A 16,853-nucleotide genomic window follows, 5' to 3' on the forward strand; every position below is an offset into this window, starting at 1 on the left:
ATATGCAAGATTCTGAAAAACATTTCTAAAATCAGACTTACATATATCATGACCTTTTCTAAAGTGAACAGTTAATTCAAATCAGGCACAGGATGTATTTTTAAGACTTCAAGAGAATAAGAACTTCTACAGTGCTCACCGAGTATGTGCTAGAAAGTAAATGGCTGCATAAAACACACACAGCAAACAAAGCTTTGGAAAAAAATTCTGATATTAAGGTGATTGCATAAGTAGCAATAGGGTATTTCCTACAAATGACAATGGAGAATTTATCTGGCAGCACTAGTTCTGGGGACATAACAGGAAGGAGATAAACTATAAAACACTGCATAATGTTCAGGTTCAGCAAATTTTTACAGGTTTTGGTCAAATTCCATAAGTAGAAGACTTCTTTAATAAGATCCCATATGAAGGAATAAAAATCACTAATCTCTTTGAACCCTTTAGGCATAGAGATCTTAACAGAGAATCAGATTATTTGCTAACATTTTTACCTAAGCTTACTTGTGTTGCTGTGGAGCAGGCAGTATTCCTCACAATATGAGGCAGGAAACATCATTAGAACAGTGGAAGCCACTCGCTGGTTAGCGGGATTAGGCCTTTATTTCCTAAACAGGAAGGCAAGTATTTAAAGTAATGAAAACAATCTAATTTTTAAGACAGTTCCAAAAACTGTTAAGTTGACTGTGAGGTAGAATGAGTGGACAATCTCTGGATCAGCAGCTCGTATGGTGGAAGCCAGCAAGATAAACAGTGGTAAAGACAAGACTCTTGTCAGTCCCTTATGCTCCTAATTTTTTAGTATCATAGAAGACATCCTTCAAAACTTACTTTTGCAAGTTCTTAACTTCATGGTCACCCCTCCCTTGTCATAACTCTCTTCCACAGACTCATCAACCTCTACCTTAAACATTACACTGTGATGATGAGAACCCTTTTCATTCACCTTAGACGACAGAGTTGTATCCTTAAACAGTTGGAAATTAACCACTGTTCACTAAAACATGGGAGTCAGGAAACCTAGAAAAGGACATTTACAAGGGCATGTTAGAATAGGACAAGGGGTAATGGTTTCAAACTGAAAGAGGGCAGACTTAGATGAAATACTAGGAAGAACTTGTGTGCTGTGAGGGGGGTGAGACACTGGCACAGGTTGCCCAGGGAAGGGTTGGATGGGGCTTTAAGCAGCCTGGTCTAGTGGGAGATATCACTGTCCATGGCAGGGGTTTGGATCTTGATGATCTTTAATGTCCTCTCCAACACAAACCATTCTATCATTCTATGATTCAGAGAAATGGAAAGTACAAATATCTTATAAATTCCTTAGTATGGAGAAAATTTCTAATTCACACATAATCACAAGTATTTGCTTTCTCCTTTCTCAGGAAACAAAACATAATGCTCAAACAAGCCATACTTCTCTGAAATTTACTTTGCATATCTCTCAAGTATATTTACTTTGTCGCATATCTTCATATATATATTACTGATGTCATGTGTGACATCAGTAACAAAACAGAGTCTCACAAAAATAATGCCTCATAAGGGATATGGAACTGGAGCAGGTCCAAAGGAGGGCAACCAGGCTGGTGAAGGGACTCGAGCACAGACCCTAAGAGGAGAGGCTGAGAGAGCTGGGGCTGTTCAGTCTGGAGAAGAGGAGGCTCAGGGGAGACCTCATCACTGTCTACAATTCCCTGAAAGGAGGTTGGAGCCAGGGGGGGATTGGTCTCTTTTGCCAGACGACTTTCAACAAGACAAGAGGGCATGGTCTTAAGTTGTGCCAGGGGAAATTTAGGTTGGATATTAGAAAGAATTTCTTTACAGAGAGGTGATCAAGCATTGGAATGGGCTGCCCAGGGAAGTAGTGGATTCTCCGTGTCTGGAGATATTTAAAAAGACACTGGATGTGGCACTCAGTGCCATGGTCTAGCAACCGCAACGGTGGTAAAAGGGTTGGACTTGATGATCTCTGAGGTCCCTTCCAACCCAGCCAATTCTATGATTGTATGATTCTATGATATTAAGCAACCAGTGTAGAGCAAATAATTAAAATAAATAAATTATTGTGGAATTAATCTTTGATTCTAGACATACAGTGAAAGCATCACTCTATATTCACACAGCCTTTGAAATGCAGTCCTGGACATTTCGCTGTAGAAACCTGTGTCCTGATCAGTTGGATTAAACAAAATCCTTCAGGAAATTTGTATGTAGTTTGTGAATCTGAAAGAATTAAGACAGGCACTGGACCACGGCTTATCATTTGTTTACCCAATATTTCATACAGTCCAGCATGTTGGGTTTTTTTGTTTTTGTTGTTTTTTTTTTTTTAAGTAGAGGCCATTCTTGAGAAGTTGGGTGTCATGACATTGGGTGTTCAGTCAGAGCAGTAAAAAACCAAAATCATAGAATCACAGAATAATTTGAGTTGGAAGGGACCTCTAAGGGTCATCTAGTCCAACCTCCCTGCAGTAAGCAGGGTCATCCCTGCTATGGATTAATTCTTCAAGATAGCAATCACTTATATTATAAAAATGAAAAATAATTTTGTTTGAAGGACACTTCAAGATTTTTATCTTCAAATATGATTATATACACAACTGAAAGCAGATTTTCCAAATAATTTTCAGTAATTTTCTTACCATCTTGTTATTCATGTAAACATTTACAGAAAGCTGGAATTATTTTCTAAATGCATCAATACAGTTCAGGGCTAGCATATACTTACATCTGCTTTGTCTAATGGAAAGAGCTTTTAGGCTGTGTAAATGCTAGTGATGAAATTGTCAAACATTCAAACAAGTAAATAGGTTTTTTTCTACAAATTACACTTGCAGAAGGTTTTCACAGCTATTTAACCTCAGTCCCTCACTGCTTGTGAATTATTATTTCTATTTAAGGTTCTTTCTCTTACTCATGTCCAGAAATCTTTATCTCTGGGCTACTGGGAAAGTTCTGAGATCCACAGGTCTGCATGTTTATTTCTCCAGACTCTCTCAACTTGAATTTAAAACACTGAAATCTGGCAAGAACAACCTTCCACCAACACCAGAATGCTGTTCTGCATTGGTGAGGCCGCACCTGGAGTATTGTGTCCAGTTCTGGGCCCCTCAGTTCAAGAAGGACAGGGAAGTGCTTGAAAGAGTCCAGCGCAGAGCTACGAAGATGATTAAGGGAGTGGAACATCTCCCTTATGAGGAAAGGCTGAGGGAGCTGGGTCTCTTTAGTTTGGAGAAAAGGAGACTGAGGGGTGACCTCATCAATGTTTTCAAATATGTAAGGAGCGAGTGTCAGGGAGATGGAGTTAGGCTTTTCTCAGTGATTACCAGTGATAGGACAAGGGGTAATGGGTGTAAATTGGAGCATAGGAGGTTCAAGTTGAATATTCGAAAAAATTTTTTTACTGTAAGAGTGACAGAGCCCTGGAACAGGCTGCCCAGGGAGGTTGTGGAGTCTCCTTCACTGGAGACATTCAAAACCCGCTTGGACACGTTCCTGCGCGATGTACTCTAGGTGGCCCTGCTCTGGCAGGGGGGGTTGGACTAGATGATCTTTCGAGGTCCCTTCCAACCCCTAGGATTCTATGATTCTATGATTCTATGATTAATAATTAATCCCAGCCAGGTCAACTACCATCTGAAGAACTCTTAGAAGCCTATGGCCTGCTGGCTGTAACTCAGGAAGCTCCTTTCTCCATATAAAAAAAGAAACTGCCTTCCACAGCCAGCCCTTTGGAGAGACTTTCTCCCATTTGAGCTCTTTATATTCCAGCTCTATCAGAAAGAGCTACTTGAACAAGACTATCAAGTGCCTTTTACAGCCACATGGCTCCAGAAAAGAGGTAAGGAAAGACTGAGAAAGCTGGGCAGGGAACTGACATAAATGAGCTGAGATTCACATGGCTTTGTGGGGCAAGCTAACACATTATTTTGTAATTGGGAAAGGTAGTGAAAGTCACAGCATGGCTAGGGTTGGAAGGGATGTAAAAGATCATGTAGATCCAAAATCTACCACTAGATCAGGAACACTACCACTAGTTAGTTACAAAAGATTTCCTAATATGACAGTTTTGTTAGGCTACACATAACCTGCTAAAACTTGGGACTGTATTATCTTCTCAGTGTAACTGTGTCAGCTGGAGTATAAAATCATTCTGTCTCTAGCTGCTTATTCTTGCCCTTGAAAGAGGGTGTTACACCTTCTAATCTCCTCTTTGCTTGTATGACAAAATACCCTAGCCCATTTTAGTAAGAAAGAAAAGTTATGTCAAAAGAACTGCATTGCTGCTGTTTAAACCAAACCAGCTTATTTTACTCTAATGAGTAAGAAACTTCTTGTGCCAGGGACCTTTGGGTAGAGAGGTGTGCTGGTAACCTCTCTCAAGCAAAGTTGGTACTAGATCAAGGCTTACTGTTCACTTTCAGAAGGCTACATCATTTTTGCTTTTTTTTCTTTTCCTTAAAGGTGCATATAAAGTTATGTGTTACTCTGAGTAACATGTTGATCTGAGTATCAACAGTTTTAAAATGGGAATAGAAAGGCCACTTCTGTACTGAGGAATACCATGAAAATCAGCTAGTTAATATTTACAAGGCTTTTTTACAACCAAGCATCAAAAAAGTCTATAAAATTAATTGTTTTGTGTTCATTCCATGCAAAGGACAGAGAGCGGAAAAGTCAATTACTAGTTCTGCATTAAATGTATACCATCTTCCAATTAATATATTTTGATATATTCAAACACATACACAAGCATAACAGCTACTAATCTTTAAAAACTGCACAAGCAGCTGTAATTTTTTACTAATAGGCCTAAGTTCCTATTAACCTGAGCAAACCTACTTCAAGTATAGCTCTTTGTGATTGGACAGCACCTGGGACCGACTAAACCACATCAGTCTGGACTAAACAATCTGGACTAAATGACAAGTAGAGTGCACGGTGACAAATGGTGTATACACTCAGGAAAGATGTTTGGGTTAGTATTTCCTGAATATTCTTAGTTTAATGAGCATTCTAAGAGCACTGTGTAACAGATGGATGGAGAGAGAGTGTTCCAATGAATTGCATGCACCTCTCTTCCTATCTGAATTGTAAATCCTGTGTTGATACAAGTTACCCTGTGAATAAGTTGCAGTACACACTTACGTAATCTTCTGCTAATGTGAAGTGCTGAAAAAAATGCTTCTTCTTAGCAACAAGCATGACAGAATGATTTGAATGCAAGTAAAAAGCAGTTAATACTGAATGCTGTCTTTGTAAACAGATTCTGATGGATCAAATCATTATAAACCATTATAAATCAGCTCCATCATTATAAACCAAGAGACTAAACGTAAAGTACAATTAGGATATTGAGCGTCTTCAGTACCAAATCCCTCGTGAATTACTACATAAAATACAGAGGCTGTCACTCAGAGTTAATGAATACTGCAGTTTAGACTTTTATAAATACAACATTTTTCCCCACTATTCTCTATTAATACAAATTTTTGAAACATTCCACCTCACAGTTCCTTAAAGTGAAGGTATCCTGCACAGTGAATATAAGCCTGGGCAGCTGAACCTAAACTCTTCTTTTAACACTGATCCAGGCTTTCACTCTGACTTTGAGTGAGTCCAGCTGTATCCAGACTGAAACTGGGAATGCTTCCCATCTTACAGGCTTGAGTGTGCATCCTGACTGAATAATGGGAGGAGAGTGGGTGGGCACTATCAGCAGGGAGTATCACAGGCAGGAATCCCAGTCACACAGGATGGGAACACCATCACCTCCAGTGCAAGTGCAGCCTTACACAATCCATCTTGGACAAAATCTTTGCTAAAGACCTTTATTTAGTGAGGAAAAGATGCAATCTACAAGTTAAGGACTAAAATTCAATAACAATACCTATAGCCATGAACTCCAAGCTGCTGTAATGTTATGCAAGGTCTGTCGCTCAGTGTCAACTGATACACAGCTACCTAACTGGAAATAATGGCTAAAAAAACTTCTGACTGCATCACCCATATTCTGTGTGCCCACTGACATGTGGCAGGAGGTTATATGCAATATACAGGCTTTTTCAACCTAATATAAAATCCTGTATTCTGACCTTCTCCTCAAAAGTCTCCTGTGTCCACACTGCCTGCATCAAAATGCATGTGCTAAAACTTCTCTATGTTGCTGCACTCACACAGTCCTCTCAGTTCTGTAAAGAAAGTTCATAAATTGCTTTTTAATATGTAAGCATAAGACCGAATATTCCTCTTTTGTACACCTTGAATAGTGATTAGAAAAACCCAGATAATTGTAGAATTGAGTTTTTGAACTAAGAAATTTCTAAATGTTTGCAAATAAGTGTCCTACAGCACTGTGATGTTTTCTTCTGTATCTCAGACCCAGAAGAGATTTTACTTTAAATAAATAAATCGTTTAATTATCTTTATAAAGCCATTTCTTTCAATGCAGAAAACTGTGAGATGGGCTCCCTCTAGAGTCTCATCTCTGATATGGAAGTTTGAATTACAAGATTGTCATTCATATGTGCCAACATCCTACTTAGTTCCCTTCCAAAAAAGCAGTTGAGATGTGAGTGTTAAAAAAAAAAATCTTAACATTCCTAGTTAAATAGGTTTATTAATTTTTTATAGATTATTAAATTCCTAATGCAGTGTAGTAAATTTTGCTGTTCCACATATACATCGTAAGACCCAGATAAATCTGAGGATATTTAAAAAACCTGGAGCTAAGCTTAGAAGTGGAATCCTCTATCTGTATTTAATATATATACATATATACATACATATCTTTAAATAAATGCATTACACATATGCAAAAACATCCCTTTCCCCTTGAACACTTCTTAAAGTTGTTTCAGTGCTTAAAGTAGAACTCACAGCAACCTGGAGTTTGATCTTGTTCAGTTCAGGTCAGTGAATGCATTCCCACTGATACCAGCAGAACTCAGAAGCAGATTATTAGCTCCACAGTAACTACAGAAGGGCATTTAAAAGAAAAAGAAAAAAAAAAAAAAAAAGGTTTTTGCAATCTTTTGATCTTTTGTCATCACCTACAGAAAACTGTCTTACTGTCTTATAACTCAAGGGAGACATATTCTTGTCTTCCACCCAGTGGACAATGAGTGTGGAAGGGAGTCAGGGAAAAACAGAGACTAAGCTGTGTCAGCTGTGTCTTCCTTCCCCACCAAATTTGCCAGGGAAGAAGAGCTGAAGCAGTATAAATGGGGATGTAGGCTGAACCAGGAAAAAGAGTGGCATCTTTAGTTTTTCTTTCCTAAACAAAGGGAAATCCTATTGTGAATCTCAATAATCCAAAACACAACTCCATGAGGAGCTCCATGACAATATATAGTACCTCTTTCACCACCTAATACAAGCAGCAGCGATGAATCCTAGGGACAAGGAATGCAATAATTTTACAACACTAAGCTGTTTAGATATTAGAAAAAGTTGCCAAGCATTAGAACAGGCTTCCCAGGGAAGTGGTGGAGTGACCATCCCTGGAGGCATTTAAAGGAAATGTAGATGTGGTTCTTAGGGAATCGGTTTAGTGGTGGACTTGGCAGCATGCTAGGTTAATGGTTTGTGACCTTACAGGTCTTTTCCAGCCAAAGAGATTCTATCATAATAAGCTGTTTCATTTCATTTTCTATAACGTAATAAAATAATGTAAACAACTGAAAAAAAAAACCAAAACCTTCTGAATGTGTAAATTCTCTGTGTAAATCTAGAACCCTCCCAGCCTTGTGTTTCTACATTACTTAACTTGTCACTCATTGGGAAAGAAAATACAAGACTTTTCCTTCAGAGAAATAAATTCTATTGCAAATGTGACAGCCTCTTCTAGAATGAGGATATTATTACTTCCTCATAAATCTGACAATTACAATCATGTAATTAACACAGCTGCACATACATTGATTACAACCAAAATAAACATAAGTTTTCAAACACAAAATTAACGTAGGACCTTCTACAAATCTCATTCTGCCTTGAATTCTAGTTGGCTTCCTTTCTTATTTCACAGGTCCTACAGCTCCTCACAACCTGAGTAAAAGATGGGGCTTTTTAGTGTGGTTTTTTTGTGTGTTTGGAAGGATAGATTTTGAAAGATAATCAAAGGAATTGGTCACTATCAACATAAATTCCTCCAGAGAGAATGCCTTTTGGTAACTCCCTAGTTTTCAGTCAGCATGCATCTCAAAACCTGAATATACTGCATCCTGCAATACACCATTAGAGTCATAGTAACATTTAGTCTGTGATTAAAATAATTTTGTGACAACATCCTACAAAAAATATGTTCAAGCATGAATAAATTAAGTAGCTACTCTTAAACCACCTGTCTGTTGATTTCCTTTGGAAATCAGCAGCCACAGCAGCCAACCCACTACCATACCTCCAGAATACTAACTTTGCAGCTCCAAGCTGGTCCAACAGACTGTTTGGCCTGGGGCTGAGCTGAGGATGGGTTCCTAACCCAAAACCAAGGCATCACACTTCCGGGAGCTCTGATTTGTAAGGTAAATGGGATAGAGTCAAAACAAAGGGAAATGTGCAATAAATTGCTGCATCCTAGCTGAGAAGAGCACCGTGCTGTGTGCCAGCCAAGGATGCAAAAGTTAAAAACATGCCTTTCAGCTCAGCCTGGTACCTTCTGATCCAGCACAGACACACACACAGACACCCCTGTGTGCCATCCCCCAGCACAGCCACACAGCTCCACTCCAGCCATGGCAGCAGTCACACATGCATACTGATAGGAAAGATGTTTACTCTAAAAGCAACTGCAAAGCTTTTAGTAAATATCACATTTTTGAGCAAATGCCAAGCAGTTAAAAATTGTTTACATATTTACAATAAATATCAAAGGCAGTCAGGGTTGAAGAATGTTCATCTGCAATCTTTGTATGACTGGGACTTTGCATAGGAAAAACTAAACACGGCAACTTTGGCTTCCGTCGTATTCTGATAAATCCTTGTATCACATTAATACACTATGACATTTCTACAGCTATTATATCTTGTACCTCAGAGGTACAGACTTCAGTTCTGCAAATATTCACACACACAAGCATCCTGGGTTTGGGTTTTTCTTAAGCATAAAGGTCATGGGTCTTTTTTTTTAAAAAAAAGAACAAACAAATGCACATTAATGCAAAGTACCAACAGAACTGAGACCACGTGTGCTGAACAGTTTCCTCTTACTTTGATAAGTGTCTTTCATAAAAGTCTTATTAGCATCCTTATAGTTTGCTTATAAGAAATAATTAAAACCTTTCACTGTAATTATAATTGGAAACAGTGCTCAAATCAAACACAAGGTGCTGCTTCAACCACTCGTTTGTGGTGAGCTGTGAACAGGACACTGAGAGTTCCCAGTGTGATCAATCAGACTACACCAGTTAACACCAGAGGGTAAACTGTTCTCTCTTCAGGGTGCAGCCCAGCAATCACAGTGGGCACTTAAAGCTCTCTCTGTTTCAACTTCAGCAATGTCTTATTGCAGGAGTCTCCAGTGCAAAGTCACTGAACTGATAGATTCTTTGAAAAGCCAATGTTTATTAGAAGTCTTCATTTCATTACAATTCCAGCACAGAAGTTAAAGTTATGTGATGATTCAGAGCATGAATTAGGAATCTATTTATGGATCATTAATTTTAACAGGAGCAAAGGGGACTATTTTAAGGGCATATAGTAAAAATAATGCTATTAACATATCTTTTAAATTAATGAGCCAAATTTAGTTGGGCATCATTCCTCAGGTTAAGAACATCTGAATGTGAATCACAGGAAATTTAAAATAATTTATTTTATTTATCCCTCAGCCTTTTTCAACATTTTCTTTTCATAAGAAGTTATAAATAAAAAGTAAATAAATATACAATGTAAATAAATACATTTTAAATTCTCTGTACCATCTCAAAGGCTTAGACTGCAACACCCTGTATAGTCAGATGTATACACAATGATGTATGTTATATCAGTGGAACTGAATGCTTTTTCTCACAATACCACCTTCAAAAATCAAAATAAGCATGAAACAGGATACAAAAACCCCATTGTATATTAAAAGACAAATAATATAAGTAGGTCATGTTAATACAGTACATAAGTGCATACAATTTGATGTTCCACTTATTCAACAACATATCCACAATGAATAAACCTATATCTACTTGCAAATGGAAGGGGCATCATCATCATTGCTGCAAATAGCAGTCAAACACCTGTCCCATCCTTCAGTGTCAAAATACTAAGTACAGCAAAGGAATTACCTTGGTGCCCCAGGGGAGGATTAATTTAAATCTCAGTGACAACAAAACAATTGGGTTTCTAGTCTGCAAACAAGCTGCCACAGTTCACTCCTACTGTGTGTGAGAATATGTAGAGATTTGTTGAAGATGTGTGGATTCCACTTCATGATGCATGTTATGGTTCAGCTTAGGAGAAATGCAACAGGATATCGAGGTCCTGAAGCGGGTCCAAAGGAGGGTAACTAGGCTGGTGAAGGGACTCGAGCACAGACCCTATGAGGAGGGGCTGAGGGAGCTGGGGCTGTTCGGCCTGGAGAAGAGGAGGCTCAGGGGAGACCTCATCACTCTCAACAACTCCCTGAAAGGAGGTTGGAGCCCCGGGGGGGGTTGGTCTCTTTTCCCAGGCAACTCTCAGCAAGACAAGAGGGCATGGTCTTAAGTTGTGCCAGGGGAGGTTTAGGTTGGACATTAGAAAGAATTTCTTTACCGAGAGGGTGATCAAACACTGGAATGGGCTGCCCAGGGAAGTAGTGGATTCTCCATCCCTGGAGATATTTAAAAAGAGACTGGATGTGGCATTCAGTGCCATGGTCTGGTAACCGCAACGGTGGTAAAAGGGTTGGACTTGATGATCTCTGAGGTCCCTTCCAACCCAGCCAATTCTATGATTCTATGATTCTATGAACAAACCCCATGCTCTGATGAACATCAGCAAGAGTAATGCTCATGATGTCAAAGGAACTATTTTTGTGAATAAATGTTCATCAGTGAGAATAAAAGATCACAACCTAAGCCATTAACATGAAAAATACTAAGATTTAAATAACTAAGCCAGGATGACTCCAGCAGTCACTTTCACTGCCTTTGACAAGCACGATTTGATATTCTCTAGCCTAAAAATGCCCAACTCAGCCTGCTCCAGTCCACTTAGCCTAATCACTGAACTTTTTTTCTCCTTTTTAACTTTTGTCTTTTTAGTTCCTGTGAGTAGAGCTTTTACTAGCCCAAGGAGCTAAATTGGGAGTAAAGGGTCTAAAAGGAAAAAAAATGCACTCTGTAAAGAACACAAGACTCAGGCATAAACCCATGCATGGAGAGCAGAAAACCTGGATTTGCCCAGAGCAAATCATTCAGCCACCATGTACACAACACCCCTCAGCAGACCTAACTGTGAGGGATGAGAAAGCTGGGAAAGGGAGGAGAAAGCAGGGAAGGGAGGAAGCAGGACACAAATACAAACTTGCCTGATCTCATCCTAATTCATATCATGGGTTTAAAGTTAAATGATTTGACTTGCTGCTCATAGGCCATAGCCATAGTATATTGTTTGTGAAGATGGGAAATCTTAGTATGGCAGTAAAAAAGCTTTGGTTTGTTTCCAAACAGTGACAGACAGCTCAGACTTACTGAAAAGTGGCCAGTACAGCATGCAAAGTTGAAGAATTAGAGTAGGATATTAAAAATCTGAAAGTCCAAAAATGAAGTTTAAATAATAAATGAGAAGAAGCAATCCCATCTTGCATATTGACCAAATACTGTGAATGTTAAGAACAACTTCCATTTATTTGGTTGGGTTTATTGTTTTTTGGGGGTTTTTTTTGTCACAGTTACTCTCTCCTAAGTGCCACATCCATCACAGTTTTTGAAAGCTTATGCTTTGGCTTTAGAATTTCTGAAGAGCTGCATTGTTGTTATTCTTCTTCTCTCTTTAATAAAAACTTCAAGGATACTAGGAACTGAATCCCCAGCATTTAAAAGATGAAATTTTGGAATACTCAGACAACTCTACCATCTGCTACTATCTGCTACACTATGGCAGTTTGCATTCCCCCTTGTACAAGAAGTCTCACTTCAGGAAATGTGGATCTCTTTAAGAGCCAGTCAAGATCATGGATGCATTGTATTCAAATTAATCATCCTTGTCCTTAAATTATTACTAAGCTAGAAAAAAATATAAGAAAAAAGTTTTGGAATAAAATCTGCCAAAATTTTTAACCTTTTAGTGGATTATAGTAAAATCATCTCTGAGCATCTCTTCAGCTAAGGTATCCGAAAATCCTATAGAACACTGTAACTTGAAGGTTATTCCTAGAAAAGAATTTATCCTACTTAGGCTTATGAAAGCATCAGTGTTAACACTTCATGTTCTTATAAAAATGTCTACATATATCAAACTGTGCATTAGGACAGGTAAAAGAATTCTTGGAGACCCTAAGGAAACCAAAGGAGGCACAAATCCCTGGAGCATACATAGGAAAAAAATACTTTATACCTTCCTAATAAGGATTTTGAAAGGCCAACAACTGGCAGACCAAGTCAGACAGAAAGTACATTTTTGCATTTAAGTTCTGTAAAGAAACCCTTAAACTGTGATGTATACACTACAGGAAACATCTGTCCCCACAGTCAGACCTCAATTAACTCATCTTTTCTAAATTGTCAGAAACTGCCCTTCTAACAAGCACCCTGCAAGCAGCTTTTTGATTGCATCAGAGATTCTCCAAATACACTTGAAAGTTACAGACAAATAAAGTTTTGACCATTTATAAGACCACATCCCATTTACAGAAGATTTTCAAAGTCTGGTAACAAGGTTTCTTTGAATGTTTGGGGCTTAGTTAGGATTTGGCAAGTGGCTTGTGTAAGGGTTCCCCAGGTACTCTGTCACTGGGAATGACTGAAGAGACAAACTCCTTCTGCTCACACCACTTCTCCTGCCAGCTCCACAAGAGTTCATGTTGATTTTTTAGCAGCGTGCAAAAGGAATTAGTCTGCAGTCACCAAGGCCTGAAAGATCTGTATCCTGTACATTTTCAGCTACTAAGTATTGATGCAATAGTTAGCAGGGAAAAGCCCAGCTGATGAATGGGAAAAAAAAAAATCAATACATCCTAAATCATCCACCACACATCACAGAGAAACCTTCAAACTGTGGAAGTCTCCTTTGGCTTTTGGTCTACTTGAAACTTCTAGTAACAACAAAAAATTTAGATGACAAAAATCAATAAGTTAAACTTCAAAATGTGCTAAAATGAACAGAATTTCTTCTCAAGATTCTTTGCATTAACAACCATTGCATATTTCACTGCAGGGAAAAACTGTAAGACCTTAGAAAAGTTAATTGCTAATTTTACAGCAATAAAAAATTCATAGATGTTTTAAGTTACAAGAAGTTGCTCTGTAACATCTTGACTATTTAAACAGAAGCAGATGGTTTACATGGCTCTACTGCTTAATTAAACATTTTACATACTCCATAAAATTATATTTGACAGCATTTTTTGTAATTTAAATGTACAAAGTCAATTGCAAAGTAACTTTATGTATGCATCATATAATCCAGAAAACTAACTGAAGTATTCAGATCCAATATTAATTCACCAACCTTGCTTGTTTTCTAATACATGCAAAAAGTCATATTGTTCACCCCTTTCCTATTTCTTCATCATGATAATACTAACATTTTTTCATCATCCTACTGGGTTCCCTTATTTTAAAATACTTCCAATTAAAAGCCAGTGGCCTGGATTCTTACTTCCTATCCCCTTTGCAAATAAACAAAAAAATCCAGCGAAACAGAAAAAGTAAGATGGAATTTATTTCATGAAGGACTTAAAACCAACTCCAAACAAGACATAGGTATGGCTGCTACTGTGAGAGTAATATACAGCTACTGAGGAGTGTGAAAGATCAGAGAAAGATGATAATGAAGCAATTGCTTACAATCCATGTCATGAAAGAAAGTCAGCTAGGCAAAGTATGCTGTCCTCAAGTTTCCCTTTTACCAAGAGAAAAATAAAGAAGCCACTATCACATGGCTGAAAGAAAAAGAGGGATACAAAGAAAAGACTGAGCATAGTGGGTAAGGTTTTCATAAAACCTTTACCATGTCCAAATTTGATGTGGAAATCCCGCAGAGGTTTCATGGTTATTTTTATAGCTATTTATAACATGATGTTTAAAAGCTGATTCAAAAATAAACATGTTAAAAGGTAGAAATAGAAAAAACAACAATATAATTGCTGACCCAGGAGCTTGTTTAACTGTATGACTACTAAAGACAACCTTAGATTAAAAGAAACTTTTTTAATGGCTGATAGTTCAGATTGGTGAGAAAAGGCAGCATCATTCACTGTGTGCATGAATGGCCTTGCTCAGTCACACTTCCATGTGATCCCTATGGAAGCAGGTGGCAAATGTCTGTCACAAAAGTGAAGCATGGAGTCGCTTTTAAGTGACTTGTGAGTCATGTAAAGTCCCCAGTGTCACAAGCCATTACACCCCCCACATAAATCAAAAGCCCTAGCTCAAGGGTAAGTTGCACGTTTTAAGCTAACGGAGCTTTTTCTGGTTCTTTCTGGGCATTTGTTCAGCACTCTGCAGCCCAGAATTCCACAGAACTTTGGGGGCCTCAGCTGCTCCTTGTGACCCAACAGAAGCCCACAGCAATGAGCAGGGGAGCAAAGCAAGACACTAATAGATAAGCTTTAATTGATAAAGTGCAGCTGGTTCACAGCAGAGTTCTTTATAAATGTCCAGTACAGTGTAAAAAGATGTTACCCTGTTTTGGCATGTAGAAATGCAGGGGGGGTTTTGTTAAAAATAGCAGCTGAAAAAAAAAACAAAACAACCCAAACCTTACAACAAAAAAAAAAGCATTTTATAAATATATAAGAATACGATCTTGAAAAAAAATGCAGTAATAGGAAAAGCTAACCCTAACAATCACACAAATTAGACATTCAAAACCACTGGCAAAAAGAACAGCAGAAAAACTCATGGAAATCCTACTATTAGGAATTAAAGCAAATACTTCAGTAAATACTCTTAGACATGCATTGGTTAAAAAAAATTAAATTAATTTACAGTATTTATTAAAGTTTTAATCATGACTGAAAATAAAGATTCTCACAATACTGTTCTTGTATTCCTCTATCTAAACAAAAACCTTTTACACGTTTCCACTGTACATTGTGCAATGTCTTCTACCTGCACCTGAGTTCAGTGAGAGGACTGATCTCACTTCTCTAGTAGCTGCTTGCATTTTTGTAAGTGAAGCTTGGGTTAAAAAAAAAAAAAAAAGGAAAAACACTTGACAGTTACACTAAACTAACTTAGGGCTGATACATTTCATTTGCTTTAGCATGAACCATTTCCGTAGCACTCCTGAGAGACATAATGTATCATTTAATGCTAAACAAACTCGTTACAATTGCAAGACAATATCCTGCTCCCATCTGAAAGATCCCAAGTCACAGAATACAGACGGAAAGAGATACATGTTGCAACAAAAAAATCAGTCCTTCTATAAGAAGTCTCTTTTATTTTGAAAATTGAAAATTTAAACCAAAGGAACCATCCCCTAATCTACTTTGTCACAACAGCCATTTGGAAGGAAACAAATGTTTCAGCAGATGTGTTTCTCACCATTAGTTTCATGTGTTTTCATTTCCATAAGGTTGTAATAATATGCAAATTACAAACTTGCTTCTCAGGTACACTCTACTGGAGTGTAATATTTTTGTCTTTTTTTTTTTTTTTTTTTTTTTTTTTTTTTTTTTTACTATACAGGTCTTTTCCCCAAATATTTCTCAATGTAAACGTTTGTTCAGCTTGCTAAGACTATGAAACAAACACAAAAAGCATGAATCAGTCTCAACAACGAGCATTAAGTGCTTCTGGGTCAGTTTGACACCAGGTGAAGCGTCTCACGTTGGATTTTGTCTGCATAAACCAGAGTGAGTTCAGAGAGTGAACTATTTGACATAATTTGAAACAAAGCAAGTGACTGTAGGGGCAAACTGCAAGAAATTCTGAATTATAGACATTGCAATATAATCCAGAGTTATCTTTAGAACAGGTAACTCTTGCAAAGATTTCTTGCAATGTACATGTATTTGAGAACCTGCTTTCCAGGCCCTGTTTGTAAAACCAAGTATATTTTGTCCCCACAAATAACAGCAACCAAAAGAATTCTTAAACATACTTAACTTTCAAAATAAGCACCCCCACAACCAAAGCACCCTGCCCCTTCCCCGTGTCTTCATAACCCCTCAGCCCGAGGTACTTCGCTGTTAGCCTGAGCTGTGCAAGGAGGAGCATCCCAGCGCCTCCGGGGAGGGACCCAGCAACCCAAATTACATTTTGTGTGCTATTTGCTCCCCTGTCCTCTGCCCTGCGGGAAGCCTCTGGCCATGTCTCAGGCCCAGTTGTTCTCAGGCAGTTAAGCGGCTGTGGAAAGGCGTCGGGAGAGGCAATGACCCCTCTGCAGGGAGACCTCCTCAGCCCACCCACCCTCAGCCCCACTGACGCGAGGCCGCGGAGGCGCCCCGGAGGAAATGGTTCCCTTTGCCGTCTCTGATGTGTGGAGACCCGTGAAGCATCTTCGGACACCGGGCTGAGCAAGCCACTGACGAGGCTCTCCTCCTCCTCCACCCTACTACTTGCACCTCTTTATTCCCATCCCCCTCGGCCCGCCGAGGACTCCCTGGGGACGCGGCTGAGCCCTCCAGCCTAACGCCCGCCTTCGGGCCCCGCCGTGGTGCCGACCGCCCCCTCCATCCCCCCCGGCCGCGGGAGGCAGCAGGGCAG

The sequence above is a fragment of the Calypte anna genome, chromosome 7 (genome assembly GCF_003957555.1).
Source record: "Calypte anna isolate BGI_N300 chromosome 7, bCalAnn1_v1.p, whole genome shotgun sequence".
Taxonomy (NCBI): Eukaryota; Metazoa; Chordata; class Aves; order Apodiformes; family Trochilidae; genus Calypte; species Calypte anna.